This window comes from Neomonachus schauinslandi, chromosome 5 (assembly GCF_002201575.2).
Source record: "Neomonachus schauinslandi chromosome 5, ASM220157v2, whole genome shotgun sequence".
Lineage (NCBI taxonomy): Eukaryota > Metazoa > Chordata > Mammalia > Carnivora > Phocidae > Neomonachus > Neomonachus schauinslandi.
Window position 1 is genome coordinate 20720615 of NC_058407.1, and position 18575 is coordinate 20739189.

Genomic DNA, 18575 nt, shown 5'->3' on the forward strand with positions numbered 1-18575 from the left:
AGTGTATTTATCATGAAAATTAGCATAAGAAGAGGCTCAAAAGATGAGAGGAGCCAGCCTGTGTAGTGCTTTACCAACCCCAACAGGACAACTGGACTTTATTTTAGGAACACTGGAAAGTCATATTGATTTAGGTTTTCAAAGATCACTGTGGTTGCTGCATGGAGAAAAAATTATAAGGGAGAAAAAATTTTGCTGCAGCAAAAGCAGAGAGAAGAAGAGATGCTCTCCATCAACCAGGCAAAAGCAAAAATTGGTGGTGGTGGAGATGGGGGGACTTGGTGATGTGAGCCTTGAATCTGGCTCGGTGTCAGGGAAGGCTTTTTCAAAGGACTATGTTCTTTGGCCCAAAACTTTTGCCTCCTCTTGGGATTTTTATCAACACAGCACATAGGGAAGTAAACCAAGACTTTATATTTTATTTTTTAAGAGATTTTATTTATTTATTTGAGAAAGAGTGAGCGAGAGACAGCCCAAGCTGGGGGAGGGGCAAAGGGAGAAGGAGAAGCAGACTCCCCGCTGAGCAGGGAGCCCGATGCGGGACTTGATCCCAGATCCCAGGACCTGGAGATCATGACCTGAGCCAAAGGCAGACACTTAACTGACTGAGCCACCCAGCACCCAGGACTTTACATTTTAATAACCACCTAACAAGTTTTGTTCTATGTCTCTGGCCAAAGGGACAACTCCAATTAGATTTTCTTTGGAAGTCATCTCCCTGGGGGAGAGCTGGGTTGTGGAAGGAGGTAGAAGAAAAATGAGAAAATAGTGAGCCAAACCGGCTTAAACCAGCAAAGTGGTCTATTATTTATCCATATCTTTTTCACACAGGCTCATTCTGGACTGCATGCCATTTAAATTTTTATAGTATAAGAATGTCAACAGATGTGTTAGGCTTTTGTGCCTAACCTCTCCTTGTAACAGTATTTATAAACAATCCAATACTTTTACACAGCTGGCAAAAATGGAAGCTCAAATTTATGGGGTAAATTTGCACTACGGGGAATTGTTTTTAAATTGCAGATGATGTGCAATTGCAATTCATTGCTCATATTTTCATTCAGAGTCTTCTTGCTGGGCTTATAAATATTTTACTTAATTTATAAGAATTCTTCAAGGTATTATGAAAATCAAATTGGTATCAACTACAAAGTTCCCAGGGACTCTGACAGTGCTGAATTTCCCAAGAGGAGGAGGTCCTGGGCCCAAATTCACAATGGTGGAGGGCACCCTTTGATACTGGTCTGAAAAACCAAACATTCTGGCAATTCAGGCCGAAATGAGGTTTTATATTGTAGCTTGGGACAAGCAGATCTCTGACTGTAAGCCCCCTAAAAACAAGGAAAGTTTCTGTTATTCACGTTTAAATCCTCTGGGCCTAGCACAATGCCTGGTCCAGAGGGAGGACACAACCAATACTTATCTAATTCAGAATATGGTTAGTGAAATGTGAACAGTTAGTCCTGGCCCAGACGAAAGCTGTTTGTCCTGTGAAGCAAGACGTACCTGCAGATGAAGTGACTCTTGAAGCCAACATAGCTGATAACTGCAAATGAGGTGCCCACCCAGGGAACAGACAGGTCAGTACACACTGAAGATGTGATGGACCAGTGCTGGATCTCTTTGCACGAATTGGTTTTGTATTTAGTAACCTATTATATCCAATTCTCTCTATACTGGGTACTTAGAGCTACGTAGCCAGGGCGAGTGTGAATGAGCTCACAGGTGGCAGTGTCCATACAGAACACGGAGAAACTGCACACACCCACAAAAATCTCCATCCTGTCCCATTCATGTCTGCAGATGTAGATCTGAGATGTCTCAGCTTATCAGTTGAGCATTTTTGTACATTGGAAAAGATTGCCATTTATTTTCCAATATATAGTACAGTTTTCCAAATTATAAAACAGAAGAAAGACTATTTTCTAAAAAATAATGGATCTTATTGTTTATATTAAAGATATACTTTAGAGTCTGGGAAGGTTTTGTGGCTTTCCCACCTGGAAATGTTAATTGTGATAATGGGAATTCTTTAAACTCACTTAGCTTTCCTATAAGATTCTACATTTACTTTTTCTTTTTTCTCTCATCTTCCTACAAGACAAAGAGGGAAACCATACAACAAGAAATATGGGAATGTGACTGATTCACGGATTCAACCAAACTATGATTTACAGCAGAATATAATCTTAGGATATACTCTCTTCATAAAATTATTATAATAGCTAAATTTACAAAAAGTAAATACAGTGGAATAAAAATAATTTTGTAGCTCTCCATGAATATATGAAAACATTAAAGAGAATACATTAAAATATTCTACTTAGGGCACATTTTTTAAATGCCACATTTATGTGTGTGGAAAAGCCAAGTTCATCATCTGAGCACATACAAAGTCAACTAAAACTCTAATGTGGGATCTCTTCCATTTTCTGCAAAAAAGTATATCTGTTTTGAATCATTTAGCATGATAAAAATAACTTCATTTTGCTTATTTAAATTATAATAATTATAAAGCCATTACTTTATTATGATTTTCTAGAGCTTTGTAATTTTGGAAGCACTTTCACATTGTTACCTCATTTTATTCCTACGCAAACCTTGCAAGGGAGGCTTTCCTTCAATTTCTTAAAGGGGAGCGAGAGACTGGTCAAGTAATTCACTCATTGCCAAACTGAACATTTATCCCAGATACAGTTAAGACTCACATCCCTTGACTCCCTTGTCAATTCTACCTAATAAATTCTGAGGTTTAAATAAATAATTTCTGAATTGTTCTTTTATCAGTTTATATAAACTAAACTGAAAAGAATTCTATATATTAGAAAACAAAGCAATAAAAATGAAGCAAAGTTAAGCTATTAATGAACTGAGATTTGATTTGAGACAATTAAAAGTTATTTTCATAATCTTGAGAAAAATGTTAACTGAATTCCCTTGGATGATGATGGATGTCTATTCATAGGTCGTGTGTGTGTGTGTGTGTGTGTGTGCGTGCACACGTGTGTGTGGAACTTATTATTTACACTCAGTTTTTAAAGGATGAACTGAACTTCAGCCCAGAAAAATAAATATGAAACAGATTACTGCTAATTATATGGCTCATATATCACTTTTTTTTTCTACCACTGAATGATTATGCTACTGTTTCTAAATAGGTTTTTCCTCATTATTAAGTATTCCTTTCCACATAAATCCAAGTGCACAAGTGACAAAGCGAAGAGAAATGAAAACGATTTTTTGAAGCAGAGTTGTTTCATTAATATCCCACCCTTTAGTTTAGAACCATGGGGAGAAGAAAAATGGCCAGTTAGAGGAGTTTGGAAAACATCCTGAGAAATTAAGAAGTAGCAAGGAAACTACCTCCCATAGAAAGAGATAATATTCACAGAAAACATTCCTTCTTTCTTTCCTTCATTCAACAAGATCCCATTCAACATCTTCTATGCACTAGATGCTAGGAGTGCAAGGATATATATAAGTTCTGGTCCTCATCTGGGTATGTCATGATTTAGTAAGGGAAGGTTAGATCAAGCACCAGTAAGGAAAAAGAGAAATATCATGCCATTATCTAATTTAAGGCATCTCTCTCAGACATATATGGATGCACACATGTTTACATCTCATGACCCCTGATACCATTGCTGAGGAGATGCTGATGGAGAGACAGGTTGGAAGTGGGGCATGGAGATAGAGCACAAACTCAGTTTTGGAAATGTTAAGTTTCAGTTACCCATGAGAAGATGCCTTGTGCATAGTTAGATAAATTAGTCTGGAGCTCAGGGGAGCAGTCTAGGCAAGAGATACAAAGTAAGCATGGCCAGGACATAGATGGTATTTAAATCTATGGGATTGGAAGAGGTCACTTTGAGAGAGTATAGGTGCAGAGCCACGTGGGTAGCTGAACTTCAGAAGCTAGTTTAAGAATGCACACTCTGTATTTGTATCTTTGGGGTAAATACCTAGTAGTGCAATTTCTGGGTCATAGTGTAGGTCTATTTTTAATTTTTTGAGGAACCTCCACACTGTTTTCCAGAGTGGCTGCACGAGTTTGCATTCCCACCAGTAGTGTAGGGGGGCACCTGCACCCCAATGTTTAGCAGCAATGTCCACAATAGCCGAACTATGGAAAGAGCCCAGATGTCCATTGACAGATGGATAAAGAAGATGTGGTATTTATATACAATGGAATATTACTCAGCCACCAAAAGGAATGAAATTTTGCCATTTGCAACAATGTGGATGGAACTATAGGGTATTATGCCAAGTGAAATAAGTCAGAGAAAGACAATTATCATATGATTTCACTCATATATGGAATTTAAGAAACAAAACAGATGAACAGAGGGGAAGGGAGGAAAAAATAAAATAAGACAAAATCAGAGAGGGATATAAACCATAAAAGACTCTTAACTCTATGACACAAAGTGAGGGTTGCTGGAGGGGTGGTGGGTGGGGGATGGGGTAACTGGGTGATGGGCATTAAGAGGGCATGGGACAGAATGAGCACTGGGTGTGATGAATCACTAAATTCTACCTCTGAAACTAATAATACACTATGTGTTGACTACATTGAATTTAAATAAAAAATTAAAAGAGAAAAAAACAAAAAAAAAGAATGCAGACTCTGAGGTCAGACTACATATATTCATATTCATATGTGCCTCTCTTAGCAGCTCTGTGGTCTTGGGCAAGCTATTTAACCTCTCTGTGCCTCAGTTGTTCAACTGTAATATGGGAAATGACAGCAATATCTAACTATGGAATCATATTAAATGGCATAATATGGATAAGATGCATAGGTAAAAACATGTTAATTATCATGATCTCCAAAAAGGGTCACGCCGTATTGGTGGTGTTGGGAAGAAAACAGCACTCTTACTCATCCAAGTTACAAACTGTAAATGTGGCAAATAAGGAACCAATATCTAAGGAGAATTTTCCAGTCTTTGACTACAAGTTTAAGTCTGAAGAAACCCTGAGAGTCAAGCCCCCAGTTTCTGTCTCAGGATCCCTCCATGGTCCCCAGGGTCTCTTATATGTTCCTCAAGGACATTCACTCATTAACATTCAACAGATATTCACTGACTACTACATATCAGATACTCTGTGAATATACAAGGTAGACAGAATTTAGTTCAGAGTAGTAGACAAACATTAAACAACACATAAACATATGATTTAAAATTATGAGAAGTGCCAAAAAGGAAAAAATATAATGCTGTGGGAGAGAAGAACTGGAGGCACCTGGCTTTAGTTTGCCTGGTTGACCTCTGAAGGTATGGCATCTAACCTGAGATCCAAAAGATAAGAAAGGGCTAGCCATGGAGAAACCAAATGAAGAGCATTCCAGACAGAGGGAACAGCAAGTACGAAGACCTGGAGATTGTACCATAAATTGAAAGGTGACTGGACATTGTAAGGTGTGAAGTAGGGAGAGTTACCTGAGATGAGTTTGGAGAAAATGGCTGAAAATGGAGAAAATGGCTGTGGACAGATCATGCCAGGCCAAGTTCAATGTGGTAAGGAGTTCAGATTTTATTCTGTAAGGTCACTGAAAAACCACCAATGGGTTAAATGCAGGAAGGTAACAGAATTACTTGTTTTATAAAGCATACTCTGAATGTCCTGTGGAAAATGTCCCAGAGGGAACACAAGACTTGGAAGGTCAATAGGAAAGTTATTCCAGTAGGTCAGGTGAGACCAGATGATGGCTGAAACCAGAAGGCAGATATAGTGAGGAAAAAATGGACAGACTAGAGATTAATTTGGAGGTAGATTTGAAAGGATTTAGGACTGGTCAAATGAGAAGAGAGAGAAAAAAATCCAGTGTCCAGATTAGTGTGCATGTTGTTTCACCTGGAAAATGAATGGATGGTTGTACCAAACAATGAAATAGAGAAGAATCAGGGAAAAGATGTCTGTTTACTTTGGGATATGCTATGTTTGAGATCCCTAGAAGATATTTACACTCAAGTGTGAAGTAGGCAAATGGGTATGTGAGTCTGGCTCAGGGTGGGGTTTGGGGAGATGGAACTTATTAATTTGAGAATTACAGACACACCATTGATATTTAAAAGCATAGAACTTGATGAGGTTACCTAAGGAAGTCGCAAAGACTAGGCACTAGGGCACACTGATATTTAGAAGGTCTGGAAGAGGAGAAAGCAACCATCAAAGGAGACTAAGAAGGAGCCACCAGAGAAGTAGGTGGGAAACAACAAGAGGGACAAAACAGAAGCTGGGAGGAATGGGGGTTTCTAGAAGGATGACAGCTCAGGGAACCCTTCCCACAGCTAACCCAGGCTGCTGCCTGAAGTTGGCCTTATTCAGTAGTGCCATTTGTCTCATCTCTGCTGCTGCAGCTGCCTCTTTGTCCTTGTTGACACTGCCACTGGCCCTGGCTCTGAAGAGGATGCAGAGCTGAGGTGGAACGGTTTCCAACAGTGTTCAGCTTGTTCCCTGAAGGGAAGCCAGGAGCTTCCATGGTGAGTCAGAGCTAATTTCAAGGAGGGCACACAAGTACCAAGCCAGGTCTCTCCCAAATGCCTCTCCCTGCCACATGCAAACCAGCAGCAAAGAATGAAGCCCACACACAGCTCCCTTTGCCCACACTGGGGAGAGCTGTCAGCCCTCTCAGAGCACTTTGTCAAGGGCTCAGAAGTGCCTTGAGTCTGTGCTCTTCACCTGGAGTTCCCTGTCTCTGTCTGTATGCTCTCCACACTTCTCCCAGGAATTCTCAGGCAAAAACTCCTGGCAACCTCCCAGGATTTCTGAGATGGACATACAGATCGACCTCCCCTCTACCTCCACGCCTTCATCACACACACATATGCTGATTTCAAAATAAAAGCTCATTGCAATTTGAGTTTCATTTTACATCTATGATATAGGTCTGAATGAGATCATGATCTTGTACATACTCACACATGGATAGAGCATGTATGTGTACACATAAAGGAAATATACCAGAAATCACATTTGCCACAGAAACCTTATTCTGGGAAATTTTTATCAATTTATTTTCATTTCAGGTCCATTTTCACTGGTTGGTTTATATTAAAACAGGATGGTGGCAATTCTTAAAAAGTAGCAGGAGAGAGAAAAGCAATTTAAAAGGATTTGATTAATCATTTATTTATCAAACATTTATTGCATGTGTATTAATCACTAGTTCTGTGCTGAGAAAGGGTCACTGGTGTTATAAAGAGGCAACTAACTCTGATGTGCCTTGGTCTACACAAAAAAGGAGCCAGTTCCTGTCCATGAGAAGCTAATACCCTAGCCATGGAGATACAATAACTGAATATGTAATTTGAGGAGAATTATAAAACAATAAATAAACAATGCATGATATGTAACCTTTCTTCATACATTGAAAAAAAAAATAGAGTAGAGAAACCACATGGTGTAATGCTTAAAAGTCCTAGCTCTGGGATTCCTAAGCTTTGGAATTCAAGGTTCAAGGGCCAGATAGGCTACCGTAGTAGCTGATGACCTTGAGCAAAATATTTCATCTCTATAAGCCTCCATTTCTCTCATCTGTGAAATGTGAATAACAGCATTTACTTCAGATTTCTTCTGAGAACTACAAGGTTTAATGCATGCAAAGTATTTAGTTAGTTCCTTGTGCACTAAAAATGCTCTTTAAAGGGTGAGGAAGGTATGTGAATCATCATCAAAGGCATTTTGAAAATATTTTCACAAGTTAAAGCTTTGATTGAGGAACAAAAAAGATCACTTCTTCCAACCTGGTTTGCAGATTTTGGCCATGAAAATATAGTGATGGAACATTAGGAATAAAGAGGTATTTGCTTGGAGGGACTAGGAAAGGCAGTTGCATGTGAAAACTAAAGATTGTTTCCTCTCCATTGATATTACAGAGTGAATGTCTGGTTCAAGGGAGCCTGCCTCTCTCAAATGCAAGCTCATTAGATTCTGGTTTCATCTAAAATAAATAGAAAGACTGGGGTTATGTCTGTACCCAAAAGGAAGAGGGAACAGGTGGAATGGGAGAATGAAATGGAGGCCTGTTTGGGAATAGTCTCCATAGGTCTAGGTTCGTCCACAGCTCCCCGAGAAGTCTTGGGGCCCTACAAGAGATTGCCGAAGTTAAAAAGGTCCCTTTATCATCTTAGGTCAACTGAACTCAAAAGATGATGCCAAATCCTTTATTTAAACTTGAAGGAAATGGTCTTAAAAGAGCTGGAACTTAGGGCACAGAAGACTAAAAAGACCTAGGCATAGATACTTTCCAAAAGTATCTGGAAGTATCCTTGCCTTGTCTTGAAAGGTAACCATTGGCCAACTGGGTGCTGCGGTGCAGTGGAAAGAACACCTGGGCAGGAAAGAACACCTGCCACAGCTTTCCATTGCACACCTGGGTAAGTCACTTCACTCCTCTCTCAGTTCCCTTCTGACCACACAGAGATAACATGACCCCTGAGCTGCAGACTTCCAGTCTTTGAGGCACAGATTGGAATAAGCTATGAAAGCATGTTTAAAACTACCCAGTCCTGGCCCTGTTTCTGACTGGACCTTCGATTTGGAAACTGACCTCTTCCTCTCTGCCCTCAGTTTCCTCACCTTCAGAAGGAAGGTCTGGAATCATTCAGTTTGTTCCAAATGTATTCAGTGGAAGTGTCCCTGGAAATCATGGTGGTCTTTGCAGATGACCATGAATCTCATCCTGGGAACTGTAATTTAACACTCACTCACTTATCCATTCATGTATTCCACAAAACTTTACTGAGAGCCTATGAGGCGTCAGGAGGACAGCTATGAATAAGACAGACTGAATCGTTGCTTCCGTGAATTCTAGTGGGGAGAGAGAGACTCTCAATAAACAGGTATATAATATTTCTGATGGTATGCTTTGAAGAAGAATAAAGAAGGGTAAGGAAATAGAAAGTAATGGTGGGAAGAAGATATTATTTTAGATAGAGTGGTGTGAATAAGCTTTTTGATAAGGTGACATTTGAGCAGAAACCTGAAGAAAGCACTTAAGAATGCAGTTTCATTATCCAAGGAGAGAACATTCCAGGCAGCAAGAAGAGTCAAGGCAAAGGGCCTGAGGCATAAATATGCCTCATGTTTCATTTTATTGAGCACAAAGGGTCAAATCAGGGTAGTCACTTGCACCTGTTCTGTATACCCTAGGGCAAATAGCTGGATGTCACTTTCTCATAACTGTACTGGTAAGAAAACAAAGCAAACCCTTAAAATGCTGGGTCAAAAAGAAAAAGATATTAATTTCAGCTAGGAACTTAGATAAGCCTCTTGGAGAAAAAGACCGCAGTGGTTCAGACCTAAAGGCACATTCAGATTGAAAGTGAAGGGATGAAAAAAGATATTCCATGCAAATAGAAATAAAAAAATAAAAGGCAGGGTAACAATATTTATATAAAAAATAGACTTTAAGAAAAGACTATAACAAGACACGAAGAAGGGCCTTACATAATGATAAAGGGATCAGTCCAACAAGAGGATATAACAATTATAAATCTCTATGCACCCAACATAGGAGCACCTAAATATATAAAGCAAATATTAACAGATGTAAGGGTAAAAATTGTCAGTAGTACAATAATAGTAGGAGACTTTAACACCCCACTTACATCAGTGAGTAGATCATCCACACAAAAAAATCAATAAGAAAACAGTGGCTTTGAATGACACATAAGAACAGATGGATTTAAGAGATATATACAGAACATTCTGTCCAAAACAGCAGGATACATATTTTTTTTCAAGCGCACATTGAATATTCTCCAGGATAAATCATGTTAGACCACAAAACAAGTCTCAATAAATTAAGAAGATTGAAATCACATCAAGGATCTTTTCTGAGCAAATTGCCATGACCAGAAATCAATTACAAGGAAAAAAAACACAGAAAAAACACAAACACATGGAGGCTAAACAACATACTACTAAACAGCCAATGGGTAAATGAAGAAATCAAAAAGGAAATAAAAAAATACATGCAGACAGAAGAGAATGGAAACATAACTGTCCCAAATCTTTGGAACATGGCAAAAGCAGTTCTGCAAGTATATAGTGATATAGGCTTACCTCAAGAAACAAGAAAAATCTCAAACAATCTAACCTACACATAAAGAAATTACAAAAAGAGGAATAAAGCCCAAAGTTAGTAAAAGGAAAGTAATAATAAAGATCAGAGTAGAGGAGCACCTGGGTGGCTGGGTCAGTTGAGCATCTGGCTCTTGGTGTTGGCTCAGGTCATGATCTCAGGGTTGTGGGATCCAGCCCTGAGTAGGGGGTCTTCACTCAGTGAGGAGTCTGCTGGAGATTCTCTCCCTCTCCTGCTGCCCCTCCCCCTGCTTGTACTCTCCCTCTCTCTCAAATAATAAATAAAATCTTTTAAAGATCCGAGTAGAAATAAATGAAATGGAAGAAAAAACAATAGGAAAGATCAATGAAACCAAGAACTAATTCTTTGAAAAGATAAAAAAACTGATAAACCTTTAGCCAGATTCATCAAGATAAAAAGAGAGAACTCAAGTATACAAATTTGTACAACCACTGTGGTAAACAAGTATGGTGGTTCCTCAAACAATTAAAAATAGAAATACCATACAATCCAGTAATTCCACTACTGAGTATTTACCCAGAGAAAATGAAAACACTGTGTAAGACAGTTGAATCACAGACCTGTACCTCTGAAACAAATAACACGTTATATGTTAAAAAAAAAAAAAAAAAAAGGAAGGGAAAAATGAAGGGGGGGAAATCAGAGTGGGGAGACGAACCATGAGAGACGATGGACTCTGAAAAACAAACTGAGGGTTCTAGAGGGGAGGGGGGGTGGGGAAGGGTTAGCCTGGTGATGGGTATTAAAGAGGGCACGTTCTGCATGGAGCACTGGGTGCTATATGCAAACAATGAATCATGGAACACTACGTCAGAAACTAATGATGTAATGTATGGTGATTAACATAATAAAATAAAATTAAAAAAAGAAATGAAAATACGAATTCAAAAAGATATATGAGCCAATGTTTGTTGCAATATTATTTACAATATCCAAGTTACGGAAGCGACCTAAGTGTCCAATGATAGATGAATGGGTAAAGAAGTTGTGGGCTGTGTGTGTGTGTGTGTGTGTGTGTCCCTATATTATACCTTAGAGGATATTATGTTAGGTGAAATAAGTCAGACACAGAAAAACAAGTATCATATGATTTCATCTGTATATGGAATCTAAAAAACAAAACAGAAACAATCATAAATACAGAGAAGAAACTGGTGGTTGCTGGGGGGGGGAGAGGGTGAAGGGGATAATGAGGTACAAACTTTCAGTTATAAAATAAATAAGAATGAAGGGGGGTAAATTGGAGGGGGAGATGAACCATGAGAGACTATGGACTCTGAGAAACAAACTGAGGGTTCTGGAGGGGAGGAGGGTGGGGGGAATGGGTTAGCCTGGTGATGAATATTAAAGAGGGCACGTTCTGCATGGAGCACTGGGTGTTATGCACAAACAATGAATCATGGAACACTACATCAAAAACCAATGATGTAATGTATCATGATTAACATAACATAATAATAAAAATAAATAAATAAATACATAAAAATAATAAAAAAATAGGGCGCCTGGGTGGCTCAGTTGGTTAAGCGACTGCCTTCGGCTCAGGTCATGATCCTGGAGTCCCGGGATCGAGTCCCGCATCGGGCTCCCTGCTCGGCAGGGAGTCTGCTTCTCCCTCTGACCCTCCTCCCTCTCATGCTCTCTGTCTCTCATTCTCTCTGTCTCAAATAAATAAATAAAATCTTTAAAAAAAATAAATAAAAATAAAAAAATAAATAAGTCACGAAGTGAAAAGTACAGCATAGGGAATACAGTCAATAATATCGTCATAATGTTATATGGTGACAGATGGTAACTACACTTACAGTGAGCATAGAATAATGTATAGAATTGTCAAATCACTATGTTGCACACCTGAAACTAATATAATATTGTATGTCAACTCTAATTCAATTAAAAAAAAAAAAACAGTGGTAGCGGTAGTGCTACCACATGCTAGGAAGTATTTTAGGGGTTTTACATACATTAAATAATATAATCTTCACCAAACCCTATGAGGCAAGCATTACTGGTATCCTAATTTATTGCAGACAAGAAATCAAAGCACAAAGAGGTAGAGTACCCTTGCTAAGATCAAACAGTAAGTAAGGAGTGGAGTCTAGGTTCTCATCAAGGCAGCTGGACTTCAGAACAATTCTGCACCAGAGGAGAGCCGGGGCTAAAGGGAATGTATTTTCTCATGGATTCAATTCCACTGTCATTTTATTTTTTGGAAAAATGCTTAGTTACACATTGGAATCCAGGGTATAGTACATACAGTTCCCTCTACACATCCTAAAATGAATGTAAGGCCAGTAGTAAAAAAAAATTTGAAACCCAGTTCTTCCACTCATGATGTGTATTTCTGGGCATATTATTAGTTCATGAGCCTCCATTTCCTCATTTGTAAAACGGGGATAACAACACACACCTTGCAGGGTTGTTCTGACACTGACATGGTTGGCTATAAATGGTTGACTAAGGATTTCATCTTCTTCCCAGAGTTACTGAATGCTTGATGGACATTCCGCTAACCCCTTGCTGATGCTACAATTCTATTCTCTGAAACTTATGGAGAATTGTACATTTCTGGAGGGGTAAAAGGCTCGAGGTAATCACTAAGCAATTTCTGCTCCTCTCAGCAGGCCTGCCATCTAGCCAGCTGTGTGTCATGCCATCTAGCCACTTGCACTTTTCTGAGCTTCCATTTTCTCTGAAAAATAAGGGTGTACATCTCTAAGGAGATTTTTTTTCTTTTTAGCATTTTTAAACTTGATTCCCTTAGGGACGCATGAGAATTTGTGAGTATAGTTCAAAAAGGCTCTTCAGCTGATTCTGATATAATTCTCTCTCTACAACTCATGCACTCATGCACAAACACACAGTCACTATGCCCTGGTGGAAAGAAACCTCTAAGGCACTGTATATATTCCTAAATGGCCTCAATGTTCATTCTCTGAGAATGATGTTAGCGTCAGCAACAGGAAATACATGTGTGAAATAACCGCTCACTCCTCCTCAGCAGACATTTAAATGGGGTTGTCCATTCATGCTCTAGTCTCATCTACTTGTTTTCCCTGGATGATCTCATACCTTCCCAATGGCTCTCAATGTCACCTATCATCCAAAGTCTCCCAGATTCTTATCTCTGGCCCAGACCTCTCTTCTGAGTTCCAGATCAGCCTAGCCAATGACTACCATGATACTTGCCCCTGGCTGTCTCATTGGCACATCAGACTCTATGTGTCTAAAATGGATTCACCTTTCTGGTAAAACTGCTCTTCTCCTGAGTACCCCCAGATTCAGGAAATGGCAAAACCAGCCATCAAGTTGCTCAAGTCCAGGAGTTGTCTTTGACTTCTCCTTCTTCCTTACCCCATGTACAATTACTCACCATGTCTTATTGATCTTCCCTCTTAAAATGCCTTTGAATCTGCCCACTTCTCTCCACCTCCACTGCCACCATCCTCCTTTGAGCCACCATCATCTATCTCCTCAAAGACTGCAACAGCCTCTTAGCCGGGCTTGTTCCAATTCCATTCTTCTTCTTCTTCTTTTTTTTTTTTTTTTTTCCAATTCCATTCTTGCCTTGTGTATTCTCACTGGCATCAGAAACATCTTTAAAAATGCATTGTGATCCATGGTTTCCCATGGCTCTCTGGAAAATCACTAAAGTGGTTATTTCATGCCACTCTTTCTTTCTCTAGGTTCCAGTCACATGGGCCTTTCTTCTTCTTTCTAAATCACCAAGCTCCTGACAGTCTCAGGGTTTCCTCATATGCTATTTTCTCTGCCTGATAGATTCCAGGCTCTTTCAGGTCTCAAGTTATTTGGTAGGCAGAATTTTAATATTATCCACAAGATTCCCACCCTCCTGTTGTACTCGTCTAGTATAACCTCCTCCCCTTGTGGAACCTGTGAATATGAGGGGCTATCACTTCTGGGATCAGGATACTGATCCGCTGACTGAGTTAATCATAAGTACAGATTATCCTGGATTGACCTCAACTAATTAGGTGAGTCCTCAAAAGAGAGCCTTGAGATCAGAGAGATTCTGCTGCTGGTTTTAAGGAAGTGAGCTACTGTATTGTAAGAGGGTCTATGATGGTGAGGAACCATGAATGGTTCTAGGAGCTGAGAGCAGTCCCTGGTTGGCAGCCAGTAAGAAAATGGGGGTGTTGGTCCTACAATCTCTAGAAACTAAATTCTGCTAAAAACCATGTGAGTGAAGCTTAAGCTCCAGAAAGGAACGCAGCCTGGCTGACACCTGATGGTAGTGTTGTGGGATCCTGATCAAAAGACCCTGTTGAATTATACCTGGAATCCTGACACCTGCAGAAACTATGAAATCATAAACATAGGTTATTTTAAGCCTCTTAAGTTCGAGGTAATCTCTTATGCAGCAATATAAAACTAATACAGGTCACATTTCAATGAGTTAATTCTGTAATTATGTATTACACTGTTGTCTCTAGGAGACTGTTCAGCTTCTCCATAGCTGTATTCCCAACACCCAGTATGTTACTAAGCACACAGACATTGAGAATGAATGTTCCCTAAATTAATTTATGAACATCTTGGAGTCTAGACTATGAATAGCTTTTTCATGTTGTTGATTACTTTGTTAAAACCCTATTAGAAAAAAATTCATCTTCTTGCTACCACAAAGGTTTCAAAATGGCTTAAATGTATGAGGAGCTCAAGTAAACACTCCTCTAGGTCACAATCAGGACAGATCCAGTGGTAAGGAGCTAAACAGAAATCTTCACACAGTTCATCAAAGGTTCCTTCTATTGCCCTTAAGTGAACACCAATGCAACCTACTCTTGGTTACTCTGTATCAACCCTGGTGATTCCTACATCAAGCTTAGGAAACTTACTTCACATTAGGTTATCTGAAGAAAATCAATGTCTGGTCTATCATTCAAGATGGACTAAGTTATGCTACAACAACAAATAACCCCAAATATCAGTGACTTAAAATGGTAGAGCTATACTGTCAATATGGTAGCTACTGGCCATGTGTGGCTACTGAGCACTTAAAATATAGCTAGTCCAAATTGAGATATGCTAGCTGTAGAAAATACACTAAATTCTGAAGACTTAAAATACCTGAAATAAAGAATGTAAAATACCTAATTTCTATATTGACTACATGTTTAAATAATTTCATCTATTGGATTAAATAAAACTATTAAAATTGATTTGATCTTTTTTTTTTTTTTTTTTTACTTTTGACCTGTGACTATTAGAAAATTTAAAATCACATAAATTTTATTGACTGGTGTGCAATGACAAAAGTTGATTTCTTTTTTTTTGCTACCTGTCCTTTGCAGGTCAGCTCACTTTAGTAATTCAGTGATTCATGATGATGGGTCACTGTGCCAGCGGGAAGGAAGATCCCAAAGGGTCTCATAAGGACACATGCCACTTCTGTGCCCATCCCATTGGACAGAAATAGTCATATGGATCCATTTGTCTATAAGACCATCAGGAAGAGGGATTATATCTGATGAGTAGTGCTAATTAATACACACTGGTATAGAATAGCCTTCCTCCATCACCTACTTAGGATCACAGTAAATCTAGCGTATAAAACAAATGTCTTTTCTTCCTCACAACATAATGAATCATAAAGCTGGGGAGAGCATGTGCTATGGTGAGCGCTGTGAATTGTGTAAGACTGTTGAATCACAGACCTGTACCTCTGAAACAAATAATACGTTATATGTTAAAAAAAAAAGAAGAAGAAGAAGAAGAAGAACAAGAAGATAGTAGGAAGGGAAAAATGAAGGGGGGGAAATCGGAGGGGGAGACGAACCATGAGAGACTATGGAGTCTGAGAAACAAACTGAGGGTTCTAGAGGGGAGGGGGGTGAGGGGATGGGTTAGCCTGGTGATGGGTATTAAAGAGGGCATGTTCTGCATGGAGCACTGGGTGTTATAAGCAAACAATGAATCATGGAACACTACATCAAAAACCAATGATGTAATGTATGGTGATTAACATAACATAATAAAAAAAAGTGTTGGGCGCCTGGGTGGCTCAGATGGTTAAGCGTCTGCCTTCAGCTCAGGTCATGATCCCAGGGTCCTGGGATCGAGTCCCGCATCGGGCTTCCCGCTCCTTGGGAGCCTGCTTCTCCTTCTGTTTCTCTCTGTCTCTCATGAATAAATAAATAAAATCTTTAAAAAAAATAAAAAAAAGTGTTATATCACTATAGTGGGGGAAAAAAAGTCATTCAAACAAACAACATTATTAAAGGTAATCTTAACTACATCCCAAGCACTATATTGGGCCCTGGGGATATAGAGAAAGCTAAGACCTGTTCCTGCATCTCAGGGAACTCACATTTTAGCAGAGCCATTATTATACTAACTATAAATAATGTGATGGATATGAACAGAAGTTGGTTTAATGTCCTATGGGAGGATAGGAGTGAAAATGCTTCCTTTGTGGATGGTCCCTCTGTGTAGCACTAAATCTCTCCTCGGAAGTAAGGAATGTCATTTCTGATCTACATAACCTGAAAAGTCCTTTCACTTGTTACAGATCATCATAACATCTCCCTATTCCTTCAAGGTAGCATATTAAATAAGTTGAACATGGAGACATCTATATCACTATTATGCTTTATATTATCATAAATGATCAACCCACTGATAACTAACATACGAATAACCCATGTGTCATTATGCCCTTACTAAATTACAGTGATTGACAGCCATAAAATAAGCACGACCCAGAAAGGACAGATGCACAGGGTGGCTGGTGCCAGTGAAGAAGCAATTTAACTTTGGAAATACCTTCTAATGAGCTTGGAAAGGTTAGGACATCCTTCCTAGGCCTGTTCTATTTATCTTTTGGTGGAAATGCTGATCAAAATTGGAGAATGCAATAATAGGGCACATAGCTGTATAGGTTACAAAGTGTTTTTTCCTAAAGGTTATGAAAAGGTTGTCAAGAATGGGGCTCACTGAGTTTTGATAACAAAGAAATGTACCTGATAGGTTATACCTAACTCATATCAGCCTTATGCCAGTAAGGAACCGATGTATCTCCTTTGCCTATTTTATAGCACTAAGATATCTATCTATTGACACAGATATAAATATACAGATATATATTAGGTATTATATAATATATAAATATTAGATTAAATATTAGATAATATAAATGTTAACATATATTAGATAATGCATTTGAAACCATGTTGTGTGGGTTCCATTAATGTGTCCCTGACATTGAGTTCTCTTCTCCTTCAGGGAAAATGGTCTTCTGAGTTTTCTGGTCCACTATGGTAGGCTGGAACCATATCATGAGCTCTGGCTATTGAGCTGTGAGCAGAACCTTGAAGACTGCTGTGTGATTCATCTTTCCCTGCTACAGAAGGAGGTGTCTGGGTGAAACTTCCCTGGTAACTATAAGAGTAGTCTCCTTCCCCCTCCCCTATTATCCTGACATCAAGAACTAAACCCTGTTGCCTTAAGCCTCCGAGAAGACAAAGCCTTGAGTGACATGGGAAGTTATATAAAGATCTGCATGGAACTTCATGAGATCACAAGGAGATCTAGCAGGAAAGGGAACCCAGAAACAAGACTGAGGATACTCCATTATTTTGGAGATCAAACAGAAGAGTAGGCAAGCAAGGGAGACTGAGAAATGGCCAATGAAGAAGGGAGAAAGCTAGGAGGGCATGACATGCTCCAGAACCAACTGAACATTTTTCAAGGTGCAAACAACAAACTATGAGCAGCGATGCTGCTGACAATGTCAGTAAGATAACAGAGATGACATGACTGCTGGATTTCGGTAATGGCCGACCCTTATGAAAGCTGTTTCTGTTGAATGAAGGAGAAAGCTCAGCCTGAGTAGTTTGAAAGGCAAATGGTAGGTGAGAAAGCAGAGACAGTGATACCAGACAAATCTTTCAGGAAGATTTTCTGTGAAGTGGAGAAGAAAAATGGGGCAGTCGTTGGAGGAGAACATAGGGGTCAAGGGATTTCTCTCTTTAAGATGTGAGTTACAGAACAAAACCAAAAGACAACTGACAGAATGGGAGAAGATATTTGCAAATGACATATCAGATAAAGGGCTAGTATCCAAAATCTATAAAGAACTTCTTAAACTCAACACCCAAAGAACAAATGATCCAATCAAGAAATAGGCAGAAGACATGAACAGACATTTTTCCAAAGAAGACATCCAAATGGCCAACAGACATATGAAAAAGTGCTCAACATCGCTCGGCATCAGGGAAATCCAAATCAAAACCTCAATGAGATACCACCTCACACCAGTCAGAATGGCTAAAATTAACAAGTCAGGAAACGACAGATGTTGGCAGGGATGCGGAGAAAGGGGAACCCTCCTACACTGTTGGTGGGAATGCAAGCTGGTGCAGCCACTCTGGAAAACAGTATGGAGGTTCCTCAAAAAGTTGAAAATAGAGCTACCATACGATCCAGCAATTGCACTACT

At 39.2% G+C, this 18575-nt stretch overlaps 1 protein-coding gene across 1 annotated transcript in view; it reads right to left on the minus strand.

The window, feature by feature from the left end:
- The window catches only part of ANO4 (anoctamin 4), a 207167-nt gene that overhangs the window by 151544 nt on the left and 37048 nt on the right, over nucleotides 1-18575 (minus strand). The gene's annotated exons all lie outside the window — the stretch shown is intronic.